The sequence below is a fragment of the Haliotis rubra genome, unplaced genomic scaffold (genome assembly GCF_003918875.1).
Source record: "Haliotis rubra isolate DU_JTF1 unplaced genomic scaffold, ASM391887v1 Scf468, whole genome shotgun sequence".
In the NCBI taxonomy this organism is placed as follows: Eukaryota; Metazoa; Mollusca; class Gastropoda; order Lepetellida; family Haliotidae; genus Haliotis; species Haliotis rubra.
This window is the reverse complement of record NW_025767155.1, coordinates 126,288-153,382: the sequence shown is the minus strand read 5'-3', so window position 1 is coordinate 153,382 and position 27,095 is coordinate 126,288. Positions and strand designations below refer to the sequence as shown.

Below are 27,095 nucleotides of genomic sequence, written 5' to 3'. Positions count from 1 at the left end.
ACCGCAGTTGGGATACGATGTCAACCCGAGCCTGACCACCCGATCCCTTCTCTTGCGACAAGCATGGGTTGCTGAACACCAAACTTTACCCGGATTTTGAAGGTTCAGCAGTCTTGGCAGCAACAGGCAGTGGAATATATATAGGCTGCCACGTGTACATTCTGAAACACATTCCTGTTAGTGAACAACGTCGGTGAAATATGTTCTCTCTATTAGGAAAATGACGTTGGTTCTTTCTAAAGTTTCAAATTAAACGGACATTTCGGAAACCTTTTGTCTTAAAATGTCATCGAAGTTTAAAGCATCGATTTTCTTGTTTGCAAAAACGAGGACGTTGTCCTGTTTGATGGAGCATCTCTCTGGTTTAGAGAAAGGAATCCCAAGAACGATGCTGTGTGCATTACAGCTTGTTCACCCAACGACCACAGTTAGTTTTCGCAGTCGGCTGATTTATTAAATGGAATATGGTAATTTTCTTACTTTGTGCAGTCCAAAACTTACTCACCTCCGGCGTCGAGATCATGTCTGTGAATCAACACAGTAAATACAGGCGTTGTCAGGGCGTGTCTGTGTGAAGTGTTGGTGTGGCGATATGGGCAGCGATAAATGTTATGAGTCTCGAGGCGCCTGTTTGTCAGCGGACTAATTTAACGCCACTCTGTGCCGGAGACAAGTCGTGAGTACCGGACAGATTACCGTCTAGGAGACTTCCCCGTCACTCTGCCGACCACAGTGCTGGTGGAGAGATGTATACTGACATACACCCATGGTCAGATGTGACGGCTGCCCTATGACCAGATGTAACGGCTGCCCCATGGCCAGACTGTTGGTTCTCACATGGCCAGAGCCAGGCGGCTCTCCTATGGCACTGTTCATATGTATAGGACTGCTTTTGAAAAACTTCTCGATCGTTGTTTTTCACCGCAATTTTTGTGCATGTTTGCCATAACATTTATAGAAACATCTTCCGTTAGGGCGATTACATATCTGTGAGAGCTGGTCAGACAAAGTTTCCGAATTTAGAGATGGACTCTTGATGCAGATTTTGTATGGAGTGTTAGACAAGTCATCCCTCTTTTATTCTTCCAAGTGAATTGGGTTTGCAAAACCATCAACACGATATCTTCCTCCCCCCGGAATACGACTTGATTGCACAGATAACACCGACATGAATGGTCTAGGAGAAGGCGCACTATATTAGCAACAATATCGCACATCGGCCTAGGAGAAGGCGCACTATATTAGCAATGATATCGCACACAGAAGGCGCACTATATTAGCAACAATATCGCAACGGCCTATCGGGAGAAGAAGGCACTATATTAGCAACGATATCGCACATCGGCCTAGGGGAAGGCGCACTATATTAGCAACGATATCGCACATCGGCCTAGGAGAAGGCGCACTATATTAGCAACGATATCACATCGGCCTGAAGAAGGCGCACTATAATAGCAACGATATCGCACATCGGCCTAGGAGAAGGCGCACTATATTAGCAACGATATCGCACATCGGCCTAGAAGAAGGCGCACTATATTAGCAACGATATCGCACATCGGCCTAGGAGAAGGCGCACTATATTAGTAACGATATCGCACATCGGCCTAGGAGAAGGCGCACTATATTAGCAACGATATCGCACATCGGAATACATCAGAGTACCTCATGTTTAATTACAGGGACCATTTAACAGAATTGTCCAAGCATGAATATAGCTTACATGATTACTCAGAATACCCCTTGCGTGAATAACCCATAATACCGAAGATTACCCATAACATAAATACCTCATAAATCCTCAACATAAATACCTCATATTTAATTACCAAGAATACCTACACCTGAATATCAGTGAATACCGCACTCTGGAGTACCCATAATACCTACACCTGATTACCTCAGAATGTCACACTCTTCATAACAAAGAATACCTCGAATTGAATTCCCAGAATATCACGCACCTGAATATCACTCACTTGATTTGAAGACTATTTCACATCAGAAATGCCTCGTTTGATTACAATACCTGAATACCCCAGACCTGGATACCACAATCTGTAACAACCTAATACCCAAGAATACCATGATTCCTCAAGGTACCACAGAATATCGCGGATTTTCAAATCACAACAATTCCCTTTATTTTCTTTAACAGAAACCCGGGAAGGTGTCACTGACCAGGGCCGAGATTTTCGAAGCTCTCTCAGCGCTAAGATAGTCGTAAGTGCCATACATTAACATTAACATAGGACTATCAAGAGAGCTTCGAAAATCTAGACCCTGAACACTAACACCCCCTCAGTGGGAAGGTATGTGACCAAGGATAGAATATCAGCCAAGGTTTGTATGTTACTTATGGTGTCATCACTATTGCAGTGATCCGTTGATATAATTTCCACAGGGGTTTTGCCATCACACCAAACGGAATTTGTTTCTAAGGATAGTCAAGACTGGGTATTCTTTTGGCACTGACGTCCTATATTTACCACGATCTGTTGATCCAATGGCGAATACGAAATGCCATCTTCACCGCAAACGGTACATCGCAACGACGCGCCAGAAATAACTACACAAGATAAAATACACCAATTCTGTCAGTACCACTACGGCACCATTATGTTCATACATTCAAATAATTATTTGAAAACACTTGTTTATCAAGCCCATGGAATCTAAACAAAACTCTTATGCTTGGCACCGCAACAATGGGTCTGACAACCCGACATTGTCCTTTATAGGATTACATACAAATCTGACCAGTAGATCATTTAAAAACATACATTACTTACAAAAACGTCCCAAAAGACCGTACTGTATGACAAATATTTAGAAAAAAACAACCCAAAACAAAAACAACAATAAATGAAAGAAACTTGCAACAAAAAACAAAATACAGATTCTTCTGAAGACATTTGCTCAAAGACCCACCCACATACGTATACAGAATAAACACATACACAAGAGGTTCCCCTTTAATTATTGTCTGTCATTGTTTCCAAACGTGCATTTCTATTCTGTGAGGTTACTTGTCAAACATAATTCTTTTCATAATATCGGGACATCCAGCGAACATAGAAACATACTGTTTCTGCAACCCAATATTCAACAACAGCAACCAGGCGATGCACTAGTATCATATCCAAATCATATCTGATTGGTGAAGCTGTAATCTGAGGTCATCTTCACAATATCCATATCTTACTTTGAAGTTCCTGTCTTATAATACCACGCAGTATTCCCTCACCTACCGTACTCGGACTCGTAGTATTTTCATGTTTTCGTAAGGCGGTCGGGTAGCCGAAGACCCGGGTTCGATTCCACACATGGGTTCAGTGTGTGAAACCCATTTCTGGTGTCCCCCGCCGTGATATTGCTGGGATATTGCTAAAGGCGGCGTAAAACTAAACTCACTCACAACATGTTTTCAATAACTATTGATGTTGCACTCAGGTGACCTCAGATACTAGGGGAGGGAAATGTGCAGGAAGCCGAGACACTGATGACCATAATCTAACACTAGAAGACTGGGCTGGTTTATGTCAGCAACCCTCCCTTCGTCACGTCCTGTGAGAACGCTCATCACAACAATGGATTCCAATTAGTATAATTTACATGGTCTGTTCGCTGATCAGTCCTCTCATCTCAAGCTCGTCACCCACGACAACTTGGACAATTGACGTGATTTCTCTCGAGACCTGGACAGAAGCCAACGCTAACACCTGACGGGTCACTGTAGTGGACATGCTGCGCCTGACAGAAGAGATAGCACAGTGCATCTTAAGGGAAGAGGTATTGTGGGTCCCTGGTGGGAGGAGATTCTGTGGAGGAATGTATTAGGGGAGATATTGCGGCCTGGTGGGAAGAGGTATTACTAGGGCCTGGAGGGAGGAGATATTGCGGCCTGGTGGGAAGAGGTATTACTAGGGCCTGGACGGAGGAGATATTGCGGCCTGGTGGGAAGAGGTAATACTAGGGCCTGGAGGGAGGAGATATTGCGGCCTGGTGGGAAGAGGTATAACTAGGGCCTGGAGGGAGGAGATATTGCGGCCTGGTGGGAAGAGGTAATACTAGGGCCTGGAGGGAGGAGATATTGCGGCCTGGTGGGAAGAGGTATTACTAGGGCCTGGAGGGAGGAGATATTGCGGCCTGGTGGGAAGAGGTATTTCTAGGGCCTGGAGGCTATGACTGATGCGAGGAGATAACGCTGTTCATCTGATGGATGAAGATGGTACGCATGGAGAGGGAGATATCATTGCAAGTGAAAATGGAAGATATCACAGCACGCCTAACAAGAGACGGGATGAGATATTGCTGTAGCCTGGAGATAAGGCTATGGTCGTGATGGGAGGAGATACTACAGTACTCCGGAATGGAAGGAGAAACAACAGTGAGACTGATGGGAGGAGATACTACAGTACTCCGGAATGGAAGGAGAAACAACAGTGAGACTGATGGGAGGAGATACTACAGTACTCCGGAATGGAAGGAGAAACAACAGTGAGACTGACGGGAGGAGATACTACAGTACTCCGGAATGGAAGGAGAAACAACAGTGAGACTGATGGGAGGAGATACTACAGTACTCCGGAATGGAAGGAGAAACAACAGTGAGACTGATGGGAGGAGATACTACAGTACTCCGGAATGGAAGGAGAAACAACAGTGAGACTGGCGAGAGGAGATGCGACTGTACGCCTGACAGGAAGAGATAGTACTGTTCGTGTTACGTCAGGATAAAACATTAAGCTCATGACTGGGAACATATGCGGCTGTCTGTGGTTAATGTCCAAACATCTTTCAAATAGAATAATTCAAAAGGAAACACATCACAAAATACGTGGAAACAATTCAAAATGGTAGTTTACTGTACAGCAAAGATGAAGATTCCTGAGTGTGTAATTTCTTAGAAGATACATTATCCAAACCCAGAAATGCCTTGGAGCTATGTTTACATGTTTCATTTTGTTGCTAGACTCCCTCCTAAAGCTTCCATTTCCAAGAGCATCCTCCAGAAGCCGACTACCATTTGATGTTCTTGGCTGATGGAGGTATGGTTGGTTGGGTAGGGAGGGGTTGAAGTGCTCTACCAACACACAGTATCTGAAGCCCAGTCGTACCTGTTGTCATAAGTTTATTCTAAGTCCACTCCCATAAGGGTTTGTCCCGTAAACCAAAGGAAACAAAAATGAAAGGAAGGCAAAAGAAATAGTTCCAATTGAAATAAATGTTCACAGCAACGCCAGGCTGCTCTTCTAAAGAACAATTGCGGGTTGTTTATTTTGAACGCCATCCTGTATATGTGGTTGTTTTACTTTACGATCCTCATTCAGTAAAACCACTGTTTGTGTCCGGATCCTGTTTGTAATAAAACGACCCCGCACAATTTGTTTATAGCAAACCTATAGTTCAAATTACAATCGGAACATGTAAAATCGCTCCGATTTCCATATAGATTAGACTCTCTTATGGACGTCCAGAGCTTCGACTAATGGTTATAGCGCTGAACATGGATGTAACATTAGGAGCGCGTATGGTTAAGACCGTTGTAGAGACATAAGCGAGATGAGGTCAAGCGTGTATCGAGCGCCTTGGGGCGTTTAATCCAACAAAATGACATTCTTTTAAAGGTTCCTGATAAAAAACCATGAAACAGAGAAGTAATCCTCCACTGGGAATACGGCAAAACAAACGCGAAGACCGTCTACTTTTAGATCGGCTAGTGATATCTCGATTTCTTGTGATCTTTCGCGACACTTCACTGCCGATGGCTGGCTGTTGGGCAATGTCATAACAGTGTATTGATCTTCACCTTAATTATAGCACAGTGACTGTAGCCTCACAGACTCAAAACAACTATACTTCTTGGTAACAGCTTCAGTTAACTGAGACAATATGCTCAATTGTATTGGTAGGTTATTAATAAAGTACAGTCAGGTGATTTTCATGGTTTTAATTCCATGGTTTTAAAGAAAAAGAAACATTCAAAGAACAGTAGATATCGTTTGGGTGAGTGAGTGTGATTGTGTTTAGTCTTTTGCCGCTTTTAGCAATATTCCAGCAATATCACGGTGGATATGTGTTTTGGAACAATATACAACAAGGACATTTACAAGTAGAGGTTTGTTTAAATGAAGGAACAGAAAATATTGGAAAAATAAAGAATACTTTAAATAAACGATGACGTTTGCTTTCTAGCGCAGCCTGAAGAACTATACGCTTTCGTTTCATGTAAAGGATCCTTTTGAAATAAATATGCAAGACTTTTTCAACTGAAAAAGAATAACTCACACAAACTGAAAATGAAATGCACATCGGTTTCCAATGTTTAAGCCATTTCAGTTTTAATTACCGCTCTAGCCTAAAGATCAACAGTTACGTCTTCATTGATTGCTCAGTAATTCCCACAGGTCGGTGAGACTGCAGATACATATATACTACGCCTAACTGACTTCTTACTACCTTACAAAATACATTTTCCATCACTGAGAACAATAGTCCTCGGTCAAAAGACCAATGATAAACAAGGTGTGAAGCACAGCAGGGCGTGAAACTTGGGACTTCAGCAACAATGGAACTGACAAGCACCACAGGCCGATGTGATTGCAAAATCGATCAACAACGTGCATGTGACAATGGAAAGAGTGGCGAGGGAAACAGCCTGTGAAGGGGAGCAGTCATTGCACCAAGAAAATACTTATCCTTATGTTACGATACAATGTGTTTTTCACTTCGGTGTTCCAGACCAGACGACGTGGGAGCACTTTGTATTGTTCTTGCATTTAGATTAAGAGCACTGAATTCTGTCGAAGTAACCGAGGACAGACATGGAGCTTTGCCTCATCTGAGGTATCTGTTCTACAAACATAATACGTCCTTGGTCCTACAAGCGTACACTGATATCCATATACATATAAAGAAGGAAAGGGATGTAACGCACACAAACTTGTCAGACACCCCCCACTCGTAAATGGGCGAAATCTTGGTGAGAAATTGTGAAAAACACAGCCGGGATTCTTACAGAAATAAAGCCAGATGAATTCCCTTTCGATTAAATCCAAAATTATCAAAATCGGTGCACTATTGACCGAGTAACTTTGCTTGGAACTCTTGAAAAGACAACTTTTTCATTTGTACGCCAAAAACCTGCCTACGAAAATCATCGCCTCTCGGCGAAGAAATACTAAGTATTTCAATGGAAAACACGCAATCGGCGAAAAGACATAACCTTTTCGTAATCGCTAGATATTCCGCTTTCGCATTACAACATCTCAAATGAAATGAGTTACTGATTTTACCTGCCATACACGACTTTATTGGAAAATAGGCGGTATCGAGTGATCAGGGCCACCATGTTTGTCCTTCACCTTCAATAGACTCGCACCAACGACGAGCTGGTGATGATTTTCGTAGGCAGGTTTTGGCGTACAAATGAAAAGTTGTCTTTTCCCGAGTTCCAAGCAAAGTTACTCGGTCAATAGTGCACCGATTTTGATAATTTTAGATTTAATCGAAAGGGAATTTATCTGGCTTTATTTCAGTAAGAATCCCGGCTGTGTTTTTCACAATTTCCCACCAGATTTCGCCCATTTACGAGAGGGGTGTCTGACAAGTTTGTGTGCGTTACATCCCTTTCCTTCTTTATATGTATACAAGCCCCTGTGGTTCTACATATATCATAACTATTGAACACAACATTCCGATTTCAACAAGGACTTGTGGTTTTAGTACTGTGAGTCTATAATGAAGTATAATGGTATAGAGACAGCCTGTCACTCTGTAGAGAGTGTTCCATTGTCTTAAATCATAGGAGAAAGATTAACACAAACGATTATAACAAACTGATGGTTGAAACGAAACTAAATTTCTCGTCCCTGCTACTGAATGTAACGAACTAAGGTTGAGCAAACAAAAACGCACGCACGCACGCACGCACGCACACACACACACACACACACACGCACGCGCACACGCCATAATGTAATCAGGTCTAATAATTCCAGTTTTGCCAGGACAATTATTCATTACGAAGACTGGCCGCAGATTGTCCAAACACTGGACCGCCCAGCAACGTCGGGCTACTAGCTCTGTATGCTCTGACAGTGAGGGGTAAATACGACGCCAATCTGGAATATCACGTCTCTGCTTTCTATAATCGCGTAATGGCGCCACGTATTGAGGGTCCCAGTAAATGGGGATTACCAACCCATTCAGATCTCGACTTACCGTAACGTCTGTTGTGCAAAAGAAAAGCAAACATTGGCTGTATTAGCATTCTGTTGCTCTTTCGAGCTGAATTAGAAGACTTTTGTACTTTTACCCTGGATAAGACCTCATGTCAATCATCATGTAGTCTCTCCTCGCGAGTTTGTTTTCTGGTTTCCTCTTCATCTTCATTTATTGATGACTGGGAGCAGACGACACAAATATTGCTCCTATCAGTTTCATGGATGGCGTTCAGTTTTTCACGGTGATTGTAGCATACTACAACTCAAGGAGTCTGGTGTGTGTCTGTTTCAGCTTGAGGATGGAGCTTGAGGGATCCTTTTGGTGAAGAGACCTAAGGAGCTGGCTGGATCTATAGTTGGCATCGTATGCCGTGTCATGATCCAGTGTGACTGATTGACTTCCATTCGGAAGCACCGGCAACATCAGACTTCCTTTAATACAAACATACGTTTGTGGGGAGGTCAGCATCTGTCACCACTTTGATTCTCACTCAGTTCATCACGAACACAGCGTCCTGTCAGTAGAGCATCAAGAAGAGAAGGGTTGTATTTACGGACGTAAGCAGTGTGTTCTGATGTGAGACAATACCTTATCAATTCGTTATTATGACAAATTCACTGAGCAAAATCTTAAAGAACATATCGACAAAAGCTACAGAGGAGTAATTTATCTTGTATTAAACAAGCCGCTTGTCAGAAACCAAAATCTTCAGTTAAAAGGTGGTCAGTAGAGTACAACGGCCAACCACAAACACATTTGGGCAGGGTCAATTCCACTCAAGCAAAACATAACTGCTCGTGATGACAACTTTGACCGAACTTAAACACAGCTCATGTCGGAAAAACATACCAAACATACCAAGTCAAAACACATCATACGGGTACGAGGGTGGCTGAACTTTCCAAGCCTAACTAAGAAGGGTGTATGTTCACCCGTAAAGTAGTACAATACGCTCCAATATTATAATCCTATATTTAAATCAGATACATAACAGGCAGCATTACTGGGTAAAACCGAAAACAAAATGCCCACACGGCTGTTATGAGGTGTCTCCAGCTCCAAGGACTACGTACAAACACCCACCCATGTAGACATGTGTGGACATTTACGGGGATGATGCCACCGATGGCAGCACCGTTCAAGACGAGAAGAGACAACACCGAAGATGAACTGGACCCAGGAAGACCTTTAGCTGCCACCTACTAGGGAGACCGTTGACAAAATACATGTTATGATGGTTATAGCACAGAGAGAACGTGGTGGACTTGCCTTGAGAAAAGGAAAAACGATTTTTGCAGGGAGCTTCAGCTATACAAAAATCATGTTTTTGACGTTTACAGTTACAGGAGATGCTTCACTGATGGCAGAGAAGCAAATTATGAAATAGACTCACCTGACCATGTCAGAACTAATTTAACAGAATAACCATACTGTATATGCATGTGTTGGTCTACAGAGCAAGAGTTAAGCCATATAACTGAGTGTTGTGGGGGCAAATACTTCCTAATGCCCAAGCATGATATTTGTCACCATTTCCTTTCTACAGATTGCAGTTTACCACGTGCATGTTCAGCCAAAAATAAACAGGTCAGTTCTATTTACAATTTCTCAATAAACCCCAGAAACGTTTGCACAGGTTCATTATGAATTCAGTCAAAAAGAGGCCAGATTGGTTTTATTTGACACTGTCAAGAGGCTAAACATGTGCAAAGATATATAGAAATGAGTATGCACTGGAAAGTGAAAGATTTTCAATGGTAATTGGACTTAGTGGTTTTAGGTTGGTCTGATGTGATACTGTTAAGTGCTACACTTTTACAATGGTATAAGGAATTTATAAGGATGGAAGAGTGGACCATTGGCAGTGGTAACAGCCTGATTCATTCTGCTTGGCTACGTGTCCCTAGCGTAACCCGCGTAGACAGCTTCAATCAGTAACTGTTGGCTAGCGTCCTCATCATCGCCTCTGCTGATTGGCCGAAACCACTGAATATCACACTAAGTCTCCTGTAGCGAGATATATATTCGTGATATATTCCCCGTTGATTTGGTATCACTATCACATTACCTTATGGGTGACGGATAGCTGAAGAGGTTTAAATGAAAGACAGTCGACGCAACTATACCCCGTGAGTTTGGCATATCAATTACAAAGTCCTCCATGACCCTGTCTATAAAAAGTGCACTTGTGAATGGAATCCAGTTTGAATTGATCAGCTGAATTCAGAAGCAGCGGAAAATACTAAAAGAGAAAAACAGACCTAGTTAGTTATTGACTAGCTTGATCGAATCTCCTGGGGTCTCTTCCGCTGTAAAATACAAACGTCTTCCTATCTGAACACCTCGGTGTCGAGAGATCATTTGGGATTAGTCCATGTGCATGCTCCCTGGACTGTAGTCGACGCATGTCTGGCGTATAATCAGCAGTAATAGCAAGACATAAAAACTTACACAAATGACTATATGCCTTTAATATTTGATTCGTATCGCAGGTGACTGTCTTGATTGATACAGGATTCTGATATACTCATCCAACACAGCTCATGAATATATGGCACCCTTTTAAAACAGAAAAAACCCCAAACAAACAAAAGCCAAATAAACTGTTTTACAAATGTAACTTCCTCTGCTTAAATTAGGATTCTGATCAGATTGTATTTTGTGCAGCGCATGAGCTGTTGCGATCGGGAGTGCGGGAGAGTAATGTAGTATTCATTATTTATTAGGAACAAACTATCAAGTTCCAAAACCTGTTGGTATGGTTTCTCGATCTCAGAATCACTGAGATCTTAAGATTAACAACAGATGTCTTTAGTTTTGGGTAGAAAATGGATTTTCTGATCAAAAGAAATTGCTGTTTAAAGGAATTGACTGTGTAAAGGCCATACAGTTGATTATAGTTTTCAGTGATTGAGCACATTAATATATATTCACAAACCTGCTGAGCATGGACCAAGGATATTGAACGAATTGTACGGAACACGGTGGCCACATCATACTTATTATATAAACATGTGTTATTGTACGGAACACGGTGGCCACATCATACTTGTTATATAAACATGTGTTATTGTACGGAACACGGTGGCCACATCATACCTGTTATATAAACATGTGTTATTGTACGGAACACGGTGGCCACATCATACTTGTTATATAAACATGTGTTATTGTACGGAACACGGTGGCCACATCATACCTGTTATATAAACATGTGTTATTATACGGAACACGGTGGCCACATCATGCTTGTTATATAAACATGTGTTATTGTACGGAACACGGTGGGCCACATCATACCTGTTATATAAACATGTGTTATTATACGGAACACGGTGGCCACATCATGCTTGTTATATAAACATGTGTTATTGTACGGAACACGATGGCCACATCATACCTGTTATATAAACATGTGTTATTATACGGAACACGGTGACCACATCATGCTTGTTATATAAACATGTGTTATTATACGGAACACGGTGACCACATCATGCTTGTTATATAAACATGTGTTATTGTACGGAACACGGTGGCCACATCATGCTTGTTATATAAACATGTGTTATTGTACGGAACACGGTGGCCACATCATACCTGTTATATAAACATGTGTTATTGTACGGAACACGGTGGCCACATCATACCTGTTATATAAACATGTGTTATTGTACGGAACACGGTGGCCACATCATACCTGTTATATAAACATGTGTTATTCTGCTGATCAGCACCTGTCACAATCAATCACAAACACACCGTCAACTACAGATCATTAAGACGACAAAAGCTGTATTTAATGAATTAAGCAATGTTTTCTGAAGTTAGACATATCCTTATCCACTTGGAATCATATGGTTAATAGGTATATTGAACTGAAAGTTCGTGAAACTGGAAAACAAAATATTCACAGTTTTGTAATCAGGTATCTCCAACTCCAAGGAGTGAGTCCAACCAGCCATCTATGTTGATGTTTAGGGATGATGCTCCTTTGCTAGTGATAAGAGGCAGCGCTGTTCAAGAGGAAAAAGAAATTCCCTGAAAGATGATTTTCGATGAGGAAGACATTCAACTGCCGTTTTCAAGGAAAATGATGAAACATCATTTAGTACTGGATCTTAAAAGGTGACTCGTTGGTCTCATTACATCAAATGTAATTGATTGCACTCCCACCACATTTGCAACATTATGACAAGGTCTATTACTGATCATCTCAAAAATTTCAACATGCCCGAAAAATGAAAAAATAACCCCAAATAATTCTGGGTTCTATTCGGGTATTGTATTTATTGAACAATTCTGTAATTATTAAAGTGTATTGAAAGTGGTCAGGCGCAGCCATTTCTTTCTAATGAGGATGTTGTATGGTGAACAGTGGTAGGATCACCTTGTTATGCTTTGGTTATAACGTGGCATCAGAGTGAGTGAGTGAGTTTAGTTTTACGCCGCATTTAGCAATATTCCAGCTATATGGCGGTGGTCTGTAAATAATCAAGTCTGGGCCAGACAATCCAGTGATCAACAACATGCGCAATTGGGAACCGATGACATGTGTCAACCAAGTCAGCGAGCCTGACCACCCGATCCCGTTAGTCGCTTCTTACGACAAGCAAAGTCGCCTTTTGTGGCAAGCATGGGTAGATGAAGACCTATTCTACCCCGGATCTTCACGGGTCACGTGGCATCAGAAGGAGCAAGGTACATGTAAGGTCTTTGGGATAGTGATGTCGCATGTCACTGGTACAACAGTGCAGCTTTGCACGATACATACATAACATACATAATTTGGCATCAACTAACATTTAAGCCGATATCAGTTGTCCATGATGATATCAATACGCAGGCACAAAATATTGTTTGCCCCTCATAACTGTTTGTCTTTGGGATAGGAGGCTATCCTAGGTTTCCTTCATAGGTTTAAATATAACTGAATTATATTCTTTTCTTGGTGTTTGTTTGAAACATGTCCCGGTTCAAGATATGTAGCATTATACAAGCCAATAAGCTGCCGTGTTGTTGAGAGACGATAAAAGATACTGTTTGCTGTGAGTATATGGTGATGTTTCTAAACTGCTCTTGCATGTTTGTTGACTTTTACAAATGATTATATTTTGTCCAAACAGGAATTTAGTCATTGACTACAATCAACACACCATCAAATAAGTAAGAACGAAACACGCTTATTCACTTGTGCATTCCAGTGTCCAGAGTTTAGAATGAAGATCCATAACCAGGTAGATAGAACTGAAGGTTGAAATGGAGGCTGTTATATGATTATTGTTGTCATATTCCCCTCTCAGACAGAAGCAATCAGACTATCAGACATGACAATATGATGGCCACCGCTTCTCGCCTCATCGCCCTATTCTGCCAACGAGAAAGGGAAGGTAGTTACACCTCTACACAAGATAACGAGCCTTTTATGTTATTACGTGCTTGTGAATACAACGGGCATCATTAGTCTGGGGGTAAAACTGTCCACACATGTCCAGAATGTGTCCAACAAACTCCCATCTACTCCGTATACAGACACCAGTCTACAGAAGATGGGTGTTGTGTGTTAAGGAAGCAAGTGACTGAATCTGCTGAAATGTGGAGTGATCAAACTGTTTATAGTTTCAATGAAACATAACGTGTCTAGACGATAGGGTGTTTCCGATATTTCTGATGAGAATTATATCACAGACATAATAATCCTGTAGGTGTTGGCCTGTCTGCAAGCAAGGCTGTTTTATACAGAGAAATTCATCAGATCATCTGCAGACTGTTCTTACCATAACGTAATAGCATAATAGGTACCTAGTCTAGGTAATGCCTCTCTCTGCACATACTGATCTTAAATAGAACAACAGATTCTGGCTTCCATCGAGACAAGCACGCAGAAGAAACTCTTGGATCAAATGGACTGGAGATAACATACATGCTATATCTTGTCACAACAGTGCTGAAGCGACATTGTTGACAGGGAGATCCAGAAATTTATCCTACAATAATCTGAAATACCTTTATATGAACTGATGGTTGGAAGATACGAGAGAGACTTCACTGGGTGTCCGCCCGGGAAGTCGACAAATGAAATTTCAGTTATCTCGGGAAGTCGACAAACTGAGTCCCGGTTTGTAGACTGGTGTTGTACTGCTTTTGTCGACTTCCCGGGTAGTGTTTAGATAATTAAGTAGTGATGTTTTGACAGTAATTGCCTGTGAACTTACAGTTCTACAGGTGCTGTACTGCGTTTGTTGACTTTGGTTTTGTCGGGTAGTGTTTATATATTAAGTAGTGATGTTTTGAGAGTAAATGATATACTCCAATGAGTATATCATTAGTGTTTAGATATCAATCTTTTTACATTTTAAGAACAAAAGAACAAAGTCAATGATAATCCTTTGCTCAAATCTCATGACTTTGGATTGTTTTAGTAAATCGGTTATTCAGTTAAAGCAATTAGTGTCGTTGGTGAATATAAGTCATTTGCAGAATGAAGTCATCACCAAGTGCGAAATCGGCTACGCTTATAGTGCTTGTTAAATATCCAAAGAACGAACGACCTTACTGGCCATCGACCTACAGGACCAGTGGACCAGGACAGAGGCAGGGGAAAGATTCTTACATCGACTGGAGGGACAGTCTCCTAACTTCATATTCACCACTGAGAAGAATCTAGAACTGCTAAGTGAACTGCTGACGTCCTATTTGCTGACGGGACTTTCTCAACATGCCCTAGGCTCTTCGACCAGATATATTCCATCCATGCTGAATTCCAAGGACATATGTTGCCACTCGTGTATGGACTCATGTCAGACAGAACCGAGGACTCATACACACGGATGTTTACCTATCTGAAGCAGACCTCGGCGAACCTAGGACATCAGCTGGTACCAACAACTTTCCAGATGGACTTTGAGCGTGCGTCCCACAATGCTGTTGCTGCTGTCTTCCCTGGAACCCAGAGACATGGTTGTTTTTTCCACTACACGCAGTGTATATGGCGTCGTGTCCAAAAGATCGGACTAGCAACTGAATACAAACACGATGAGGATGTAACCAAGCTTGTGAGACGAGCGGCTGCACTTCCCCTCGTGCCCGAGGACAAAGTTGAAACTAGCCAAGCGCAACATTAGTCCGCGATGCCCGCAGAGTCGACACTAATTTTGAGTGGTAAATCTTCATTTGTCGACTTCCCGGGCTTGAACCCTTCACTGTAGGGATGACGGGAACCACTATCACCGTACACTTGACGGACGGAGACATTGCAGCACACTTTACGGGAGGAGATACCACTGGGTTATACACGGATGTTCGTGGTAAATGTCTCCACACATGGGGACAGGGTGACCTTTTCTTACATTCGGTGCAGCTGTACTATCTTTCAGATCATCAGCTTATCGTGAAGATAACAAAACAAAGAGAAGTGCGTTTCAATTTGAACTGTGAGATTGTGCTTGGCTTCTAAGACGCGTCATGCTTTGTAGACAGGTACATCTGAAGCAGTGCTGAAAGATATCTGAATCAAATCCTGCAAATGGAAATATTTTGTAAATTCTTGTTCTGAGGGTCACTGTATCTGAGGGTCAAATGTGCTTGTTGTGATAATCCTGGTGGAGTGAAAACATAGCGTAACTTATAAGAGTTTATCCCATATTAAAAGTTATGCAGATACAGATGTAATTAAAAAGAATGTTAACGAAGTTGTCCCAGTTTACCGAAATATTCACGGCACTGAAATGTTAGGCTGATCTTCAACTAGGACGATTGCAGGTTGTTTGAATGCCATCCTGTATATCTGTTGTTAACGATTCCCGTTTAGTAAAACCAGTATTCGTGGTAGATAGTGTTTGTGATAAAACGACCCTGCACAATTTGTTTGTAGCAAATCACGTTCAGATTACAAACAGAACAGGTACAACCGCTCCGATTACCATATAGATTAGGCTGTTTAATGGGCGTTCAAAACAGCCTTATGGTTACATCCCTGAACACGAATGTAACATTAGAAGCGCGTATAGTTGAGACTGATGTAGTGACATTAGCGAGATGGGTTCATCAGTTTGAACTTGTCAAGAGAGCACCGAGAGCCTTGGGGCATTTAGTCCCTATAAAAAAACGTGACATTCTTTTACAAGTTCCTGGTAAAAAGTGTTTACATAGGGATGTAACCCCTACTGGGAGTATGGCAAAATAAGCACTAAGACTTTCGATGTCACGATACTGTGACTTCTTGTGTTCTTTATCGACACTTCACTACTGATGGGTGGCTGTTGAGCAATTGTATAACTGTGTATTGATCTTCATCTTAATTATAGCACATTGACTACAGCCCTAAACACGCTTAACTGCTCTACGTTTTATACAATATCTGGTGTGAATTGATACCATAAACTCATTTTTATTAATTGTTCATCAATAAAGTGCATTCAGGTGATTTTTCAAGCTTTAATTTGATTCCTTAATTAACAAGAAACAAAAAAGAATAATTTAAAACACAGATGATCCTTTTGGAACATTCTAATAGTGGAACATTTACCAGATCATGAAATAAGGGATGAGTCTGAGGACAGAATTAGAGGGCAAATGTATATGACTTTAAATGACAGTTTCCTGCATTTGTTTGCAGAATACCAGAAGGGCCATTTACACTCTTTTTATGTACTGGCTGACAGAGTTCAGTTTTACGCCGCTTTTAGCAATATTCCAACAATATCACGGCGGGGAAACACATTGCTTCACACATTGTACCAATATGGGGAATCGAACCGGGTCTTCAGCGAGACGAGCCAACGCTTTAACCACTAGGCTACCCCGCCGCCCCTCTTTTTATGTAAATTCAAATCATTAATCAATAAATATGGCAAAGAGGTTGACTTTTTAAGAATACATCATACCACGCTGAAAGTGAAAGACACATCAGTTTCCTTTGTTTTAGCCATTTCAGCTTTAATTCCATGTAAACATTATTTCCCCCTTTTCTGTGAGAACATATAATGTCACGCTAACTCTACATTGATTGCTCAGTGATTTTGGCTTGTCCGAGAGACCAGGTCTAATTGACTTCTTGTTACCTAACAAAGTACATTTTACAGCAATGATCAACAAGGTGTGAAGCACCGATGAACAACGAATGAGTGAGTGAGTGAGTTTAGAAAGAGTGGCGGCGGGGAAATCAGACCAGACAATCCGTCAACAAGAGGAGCAATTACGATGACGTCAACCAAGTCACCTGACCACCCGATTTGTACGACCGTTCTTGAAGTAAGGCACAGACGAATGGGTTCTGAGGAAGAAAGGACATGTTATCATTGAACCGACCCCGTATTGCAAACGATATGTGACATACAGGGAACATATACCTGGCAGACATTTGAGTATTTAAACAAATATGTTGGCATTATCGTTATTACATTCAGATGCAAAGTTTTACCTTCTTGATAGGTTTACTCATGTTTACGTATGTGTTCTGTTTGCAATACATCTATTGAAGATCAATATCATTCCTTAATGATCTGTTTACATTACATTGACGTAAAATGCATTTGCCACATCAATTACTTTACTTTTTATTACTCGTATTGCATTTCGTGTATATAGGTCAAATATCATGAGAATAATACAGTTTATACGGTGGTCTGTATATCCAGAACTGCATTTGTCCAACCTAAACTGCAGAGTTGACTTTCCTTCTTCAGTCTAATGACCCCAATGTTACTGCATCCAGCATGGATACTCGATCATTGGCGTGGGTTGGCAGCAGATTGCCCAAACACCGGACCGTCCAGCTTCATCAGGCTACCAGCTCTCTCTGCTTTGATGGCGTAAATACTGTGTCAGTCTGGAATATCACGACTTCGCATTCTATACGTTGTCTGGGTCCCACTATTGGGGATTACCAACCCATTCAGTTCTCGACTTACTCTTACGTCTGTTGTGCAAAAATACAGTAAACCTTGGCTGTATTAGCATTGTGTGGCACGTTACAGCTGCTTTAGAAGAATGCTACCCTATGGAGAACTCTCTTCTCTTCTCGCGAGTTTATTTCCCGCTCTCCTCTTCATCTTCATTGATTGGAGGCTGGAGTAGAAGATACCCAGATTACTATTATCAAACTCCAAAGATGGTGTTGAGTCCGCTGCGGCGATTGTAGCCTACTATAAAGCTGGGAGGTTGTTCTGGGTCTGTTTCAGCATCATGATGCATCTTGAGGGAAAAGAACGAAGGATCCAGCTGAATCTATAGTTGGAATCGTGTCATGGTCCAGGGCGATTAATCGACTTTCGTGGGAATATAGTGGAAACATAAGACAAATAGCCCTGAGATCAACTTGATATCACGCTTACAATGCACTTAGACAAAGCAGACTCACTGAGCAAAATATCGGCATTAAACAACAACCAATCGGTGAATCAGTTCAATTGAGATAGGGGAAGGGGGTTCACATTCAGGACACACCTTCAAATGCCACCTACAAAGGCCTATTTATAATTTCTCTACAACCAGGAACCTTTGCTGGGTTCCTTTTGGAACTTTTGAATCTTATGCAAAAGAGAAATGGACAGGTCAAAGATAAGGTACTACAAGCTTGCAAAGATATAAAGATATAAATATGCATTGAAAAATGAAACATTTGCAGTGGTAATAGCCTGATACATTCTGCTTGGCAACGTGTCCATGACGTAACCTGCTAGCTATCGAGTATCCATCAGTATCCATCACTTCCAGTTGGCTAGCTTCCCCATCATCACCTCTGATGATTGGCCGACACACTTAGTCTCTGACATCGAGATGTTATGTATTCCCCACTGATCTGGTTTCACTATCACATTATTTTATGGGTGATGGAAAGCTGAAGAGATTTAAATGAAAGACAGTCGACGGAAATATGACCAGTGCGTTGGGCATGTAAATTACATAGTTCTCCATGACCCAGTCTATAAATGTGGACTTGTGAATGGAATCCAGTTTGAATAGATCAGCTGAATTCAGAAGCAAGGGAAAAATACTAAAAGAAAAAAAACCCAGACCTTGTTAGTTATTGGCTAGCTGATCGAGTCTCCTGGGGTCGCTTCCACTGTATCTGCACACCTCGTGTCTTGAGATCATTCGTGAATAGTCCATCGGCTTGCTCCTTTCACTGTAGTCGACACGTGACTATAATCTGAAACAAGAAACGACATAAAACTCCAACAAATGACTATGTGCCTTTAACAAACCCAAACCAAACTGTTTCACAAATATAACTTCCTCTGCTTCCATTAGGATTCAGATCAAATTCTATTTTGTGCAGCGCATGAGCTGTTGCGTTCGGGACTGCGGGAGAGTAATGTAGTATTGAGTATTTATTCATGCACTAGCAACACACGATCAAGCTCCAAAACTCGTTGGTATGGTTACTCAAACTCAGAATCAACTACAGATATCTTAAGATTAACTTTAAGATTTGGACAGAAAATGGAATTCAAGATTGGAAAAAAACGTTTAAAGGAAGCGACTGTATCAAGGCCATAAAATTGATTGAAACGGAACTGTTGTTGACAGCTTCACCTTAATCTGCTTGTTAGGACTGATCATCTGATCTTTTTTAGTCGGCACTTACGACATATTCAGGTTACTGGGGACGTATTCTGACGCGGAATCCCCACAGGGGACAGTAGGGGAGTTAGCAGTATACCCATGCCATAGTACGTTACTGAACAGTTTAGCTGTCCTCATGAAAAACGTTGACTTATGAAAGAAGTATAGTTTATATTGTGATACACATGTAAAAATCGGTAAGATTTATACCTTAAGTAAGCCACCATTTGATGTTCCGAGTAGGAATTTCTTTATTTCTAACAACTTCTGGGTTTTTTCGAAAAAAACCAATGGGATATGTGTCGCCTTGTTAACTGTAATAAACTGTCTAAAATATCTTCATTTTACAAATTATACAAATAAATGATGAAAGCCTGTTTATAGTTACAAACATTCACAAACTTGCTGAACATGGTCTGTGGCTATTGATGGACAACTAATGATATAGACATGTGTTATTATGCTGATCAGCACCTGTCACAATCCATCACAAACACACCGTCAAATACAGAACATTACGACGAGAAGGGATGTATTTACTGACTTAAGCAGTGTGTTCTGAAGTTTGGAACAACTTGGAATCATAAGGTTAACGCACGTAGACTTAGAAGAAATTTCCTTTAGAAACCAATCTCTTCAAGAACATAAAAGTCACATGGTCTATCACAAACACATATACATTTTGGTAAAGAAAATTCCAATAAAACACTTCTTGGCGACCTTTGATGACTTTGACGACAAACTCTAAACCCAGTTTACGTTTCAGAACACGCACATTTAAACATATTACGAGGGGTGTTTTAAAGTTCTAAGCCTAACTACGAAAGGTGTATACAAGGCTAAAATTGAATCAAATACACAACCAGGCAGCATTCTTCTGCGCCCATAATAGTGACAATGCAGGAACATTTGAGCCTCAGTCCCAAGTAAGTATATTGAACTGAAAGTTCATGAAAAAGGAAAACAAAATATCCACAATACTGTAAACAGGCATCTCCAAAACCAAGGAGTAAGTCTAAACAGCCATCCATGTGGACATATTGGGGATGGTGCTCGTTTGCCAGTGATGAGGGCAGCACTGTTCAAGACGGAAAAGTGATTCCCTGAAAGATGATTCTAGATGAGGAAGACATTCAACTGCCACCTACTAAGGAGAATGATGAGATATAATTAAGTAATGGATCTTAAAAGGGGACATATTGATCAAATGTACTCCCATCACATATGCAACATCCCGACAAAGACTATTACTGAACATATCAAACATTTCAACATGCCTGACAAAATGGAAGGAAAAAAACATGGTAAAGTAAAATTCTGGTTCTATTCGTGTATTGTATTTATTGAACCATTCTGCCCATTATTAAGAAAGTGGATAAAACGCGGTCAGACACGGGCATTTCTTTGTTATGAGGATGTTGTATAGTGAACAGATAAGTGGCAGGAACACCTTGTTATATTTTGGTTGCCAAGTTGTAATGAGGTAAGAACATAGTGAAATATCGTGCAAACTTTATAACATTTGATACATTCAAGACAAAAAGCTTAATATTCAGTGAAACATTAATAACAGGCATGTGGAACGTAACATTAACACAGAGAATTCATGGTTGTGCGAGTGAGTGCAAATATAACGTGGCATCAGAAGGAACAAGGTATAGTCTTTGGGATAGTGATGTCGCAAGTCACTGGTACAAGAGTGCAACTTTGCACGATAGATACCCAACACACCTGATTTGGCATCGATTTACATTTAACCCAGTATCGATTGTGCATGATGATATCAATAAGCAAACACAAACTATATTTTGCCCCTCATAAATGTTTGGTTGTCTTCGGGTTATGAGGCTAAGCAAGATTTCCTAAATATGTTTAATTAGTTTAACTATTACTGAATTATATTTTTTCCTTGAAACATGTCCCGGTTCTACATATGTCAAATTATACAAAGCAATAAGCTGCTGCGTTCTTGAGACATATTGTCAAATGCTGTGTTTGCTCATTGACTACAGTCAAAACAACCTCAATTTAGTAAGAATCAAACACGATTTTCAACTTCTGGACTCTAGTGTAGAGATGTAGGAATGCCGATCTATACCTAGGTAGAAAAACGGAGGATGGAAATGGAAGTTGTTATATGGTCATTCACACTCAGACAAAAACAATCAGACTAACAGACATGACAATATGATGTCCACCGCTTCTAGCATCATCACTCTATTCTGGTTAACGAAATACGAAGGTAGTTACATCTACGTAGATAACGAGCCTTGTATGTTATTACGTGGATGTGAATACAACGGGCATCATTAGTCTGGGGGTAAAACTGTCCACACATGTCCAGAATGTGTCCATCAAACTCCCATCTAATCCGAATACAGACACCAGTCTACAGAGGATGGATGTTGTGTGTTAAGGAAGCAAGTGACTGAATCTGCTACCATGTGGAGTGATCAAACTGTTAATAGTTTCAATGAAACATGACGTGTCTAGACGATAGGGTGTTTCCGATATTTCTGATGTGAAGTATATCACAGACATAATAATCCTGTAGGTGTTGGCCTGCCTGCCTGCCTGCAAGCAAGGCTGTATGTTATGGGAAATTCATCAAATCATTTGCAGATAACATGATAGCATAATAGGTTCCTAGTGTAGGTAATGCCTCTTTCTGCAGATACTGATCTAAAATCAACAGATTCGCAGAAACTTTGGAGGTCTTGTAGTTTGGTTTCCACCGAGACGAGCACGCGGAAGAAACTTTTGATCAAATGGACTGGAGATGACATACATTTGGAACTATACCATCACTGTTATTACAGTGTTTAAACGGAGGCGACATCATTGACGGAGAGATCCAGAAAGCTATCCCACAATAATCTGAAATACTTTTTTATGAACTGATGGTTGGATGATACTGATATAACGAATGTGTAGTGTTCGTCGCTTGGATGGATGCATGCCAAAATGTTTCCAAATTGACTTAATCGTGACTATATACATTTTGACCAATTGTCACATTTTGAATAAAATTGTCACCAAAGGACAACGAGGTGAAAAGAGACAATGCGACAACATACCAAATGGTCAAACTAGTATGTTTTGTTTAATTTGGACATGGTGTTGCCGATTTTGTAAAGGCACCGCAACAAAGTGTCATCGCTACAATGTCGTCTCAAGGAGTCCATACCAATCTGATGTAGTGTAGTGTGCAAGTTTAAAAAAACATATAAGACTAAGAAATATACTATATTGTTTTTCCAGGTTTATTGCAAAGAAGATTTCATTTAGATGAAACATTTTGACAAAAACACAAGACATTCACTTCTCACTTTCAAATCTTCGTGTTTGTTCAGTGGAAGCACGGGTCAAACCTATTTCTTTTCGGCACACTGTCTCCAGCAAACAGTACAGTTTTACACCTGAGGAAACAACCTTTTTCTGACTTGATTCTGTGAGAAGGTTTTCAAAAAGGAAGAAACCAGGTACTTAAACAAACCAAAATATCATATCTTAATCTGGACTAGGGCTTTGTGGGAGAGGCTTGATGTAGGCCTCATAGGACAAGACACATCGGGATGAGATATATTTCGTACGAGAGAGGAGACTTCACTGTAGGAACGACGGAAACAAATATCACCGCACACTTGACGGACGGCTATATTGCAGCACACTTTACGGGAGGAGATACCACTGGATTATACACGGATGCTCGTGGTAAATGTCTCCACACATGGGGATAGAGTGACATTTTCTTACATTCGGTGCAGCTGTACTATCTTTCAGATCGTCGGTTTAGAGACAAAAGAAAAATATAACGATAGCAAAACAAAAAGATATGTGTTTCAATCTGAACTGTGACATTGTGCTTGTTTTAAAGGTGAATACGAAAACTTTTGATAAATTGTAAAGGATATTCTAAAAGTCACCTTCCGTGATTAAAATTGAACAAATGTTTGTAAAATAGCAATATAAACATAAAAAAGGTACTCGTATGTCCGCCTATTACGGAAACACCCGACAGTTAATGAGCAGAGGAGGTATCACGTGACATGGCGTCATAATGTGCCTGTTGCTGATGGCTTCCTCTTTGATTTTACCTCACAACTTAACAGTGTCCATGGATTCTGAAGCAGTAAAATATGTTCCTGATGTCATTTCTGAAATGGATGTTTGACCACCGTATCAATACTGCTGACAAATTAATAAATTACTAGTCAGGACAATGTATGTTTCCCCATTGTTTGGTTATGGAAATAGTTATGGTACTCGGTCATCGCCTTAGAATGACATCTTGTCAGCCAGTCAGAATACGGAACAAGAATACACCACACACTACTGACAAATAGCGAGTCTGATGCCGACATGCGTAATTGGACAAAATGGAAAACAATGAAAGCAACAATTACTTCATGATTTACCGTTGTATTCGGCAATGTTTCGGTTAGACTGCAGTATTTAGGGTTCCAAACCGAAAAGAACGTTATAGCGAAACATTTTCAAGCTCATGTGAAATCTCTCTCTGATTTTGATAATGTATATCTCATTGGTACCAGTCGAACTGCCCCAACTACGAAATGCCCCAGCAAATTTGGTCACTCATTTTAATTTGGTCAAATTTATTTAAAATGATTAAATATAAGTCGTAAATACATAGTTTTTGTCAACTTTGATATTATGTTCTTCATATAAAAGTTGTTAGGAAGTAATATTTCTGATAAATGTTTCATTAGTAAACTCATAACTATGTATATACTTTTATATGACGAACATAATATCAAAGCTGACAAAACTATGCATTTTTTGGCCTATATTTAATCATTTTAAATAGATTGGGGCATTTTGACTACCCCTCTGGGGCAATTTGACCAAAACTCCGGGGCAATTTGACCAAATTTGCTGGAGCAATTAGTGGCGGGGACAATTCGGCTGGCAATCGGACTTAAATTTATGTTAAAAATACCACTGACAGAAAATTATAACAGGGAACGACAGAAACAACACGATTTGTATTACTGTAGCGCTTGTTATTTGGCAATATGGCGGACGCTTGTCACATATGACGTCACGAGCGGAAAGGTCACTTGAGTTCCAGCGGAATATGCAAAATGACCGAAGCTCAGATAACAGAAACTGTTTTCGCGATAAAAACAATCATAAACCATTTTGTTTGGAAATATGAACTGAGGTACATGTTTCTGATAACTTTATCTTTCATCCAGCAAATTATTGCAATTGTCTAGTATTCTCCTTTAATATGCTGTGTCATTCTTTGTAAACATATATCTGAGTCAGTGCTCATTTTTCAAATTCTGTAAATGAAAATATAATTGTTAATTCTGGTTCTCAGAGCACACAGTACCTGAGGGCCAATTTTGCTTGTAGTGATGATTGTGGTGGACTGGAAACCCCATCAGATTGGCCATTCTCCTCTTCCATGAGATGAGTATCATAAGAGTTTAACTATGTTACAGATTACACAGATAAATGGAATTGCCCCAGTTTACAGAAAATAACAGCAATGGCATTTTAGATTGATCTTCAAACAGGACGATTGTGGGTTGTTTATTCCGAATGCCACCCTGCATATGTGATGCTTTGCTTTACGATCGCTTTCAGTAAAACCATTGTTTATGTCAAGATCCTGTTGGTAATGAAACGACCCCGTACACTTTGTTTGAAGCAAATCACGTTCACAGTACAAGCAGAACATGTAAAACTGCTTCTATGGCCACACATATTAGGCTGTTTCGTGGTCTTTCAAAACATCGCCTAACGGTTACATCCCTGAACATGAATGTAACATTAGAAGCGCGTATGGTTGAGACTGATGTAGAGACATTGGCGAGATGAGCTTGTCAAGAGTGCACCAAGAGCCTTGGGGTATTTAGTCCCAAAAACATGACATTCAGGTTCCTGGTAAAATGCCTTGACATAGGGACGAAATCCTCCATTGGGAGTATGGCAAAACAAACGCTATGGCTTTCGATGTCACGATACTGTGACTTCTTGTGTTCTTTATCGACACTTCACTGCCGATGAGCAATGTCAAAACTGTGTATTGATCTTCACCTTAATTATAGCACAAAGACTACAGCCCTACAAACGCTTAACTACTCTACGTTTTATACAATATCTGGTGTGAATTGAGATGATAAGCTAATTTTTATTAATTGTTCATCAACAATGTACAGTCAGTGATGTTTCAAGCTTTTGATTCCTTGAATAACAAGAAATAGAAAAATTCATTAAAAACACAGATGATCATTTTTGGAACATTCTAAGACTGTAACATTTACCACCTCCTGTTCTGTGAAACATGGGATAATGGGATAAGACAATGGGTAAATGTGTATGACTTTAAATGACAGTTTCCTGCCTTTGTTTGCAGGATAGCAGAAAGGCCATACACACTCTTTTTATGTAAATTCAAATCCTTAATGAATGAATATGGAATAGAGGTTGACTTTTTAAACATACATCGTACCACACTGAAAGTGACAGACAGATCAGTTTCCATGGTTTAATCCATTTCAGCTTTAATTTCCATCTAAACCTAAAGATCAACGGTTAGTTCCCCCTTTCCCTGAAAACAACATGACGTCACACATTGCTCAGCGATTCCCACAGTCCGAGAGACCAGGCACCGATTTCTCGAAACAAACTTAAGTCTGAGTTTTGAATTAAGTTCGAGTTTTTACTCAAATAGAGAAAATGCATTTAGCAGAATGAACTGAAATTGATTTTAAACTCAAACATACTAGACAATTTGAGTTTGGTGGATGGATTACTTAAGTTGTTTGGGCTTTTTTATTTTAAAAATGCAGTTGAGTTAAAAATTCAGCTGTTTCAAATTGTCAAACTCAGTTTGAAATTTAAGTAAAAACTTAAGTTTGTTTCGAGAAATCGGGGCCTGGTCTAATAGAAAGAGAGGTGAGTGAAATAGCCCGTGAATGAGATCGGTCTTTGAACCAAATGAATACTTATCTTAATTGTACGGCTAAATTGGCAATGGTTCTTTAAATCTGTGGTCAAGGCCAAGTGACATGGGAGCGTTTTATATTGTTCTTGAATTAAGGCACAGAAGAGTGGGTTCTGAGGAAGAACGGACATGAAGTCATTGCACAGGCCCGTATTGCAAATGATATATGACATAAAGTGAATATGAACCTGAAAGAAATTTAAGTATTTAAACAAACATGTTGTCATTATAGTTAGAACATTCACATGCAAAGTTTTCCCTTTTTGATCGAAAGAGGGGAAAAAGAATCCTTTCGGTGAAAGAACTAAGGATCTATGTA

The 27,095-nt window shown here is 40.4% G+C and overlaps 1 long non-coding RNA gene across 1 annotated transcript; it reads right to left on the bottom strand.

Moving 5' to 3' along the window:
* Positions 1-2,845: 2,845 nt before the first annotated feature.
* On the bottom strand, positions 2,846-25,034 carry LOC124290521. The gene is made up of 3 exons (XR_006901962.1): positions 24,979-25,034; positions 16,868-16,870; positions 2,846-2,875 (listed from the first exon to the last, which is right to left on the bottom strand). It is a non-coding gene; the product is annotated as an uncharacterized LOC124290521 (long non-coding RNA).
* Between the last annotated feature and the right edge of the window lie 2,061 nt (positions 25,035-27,095).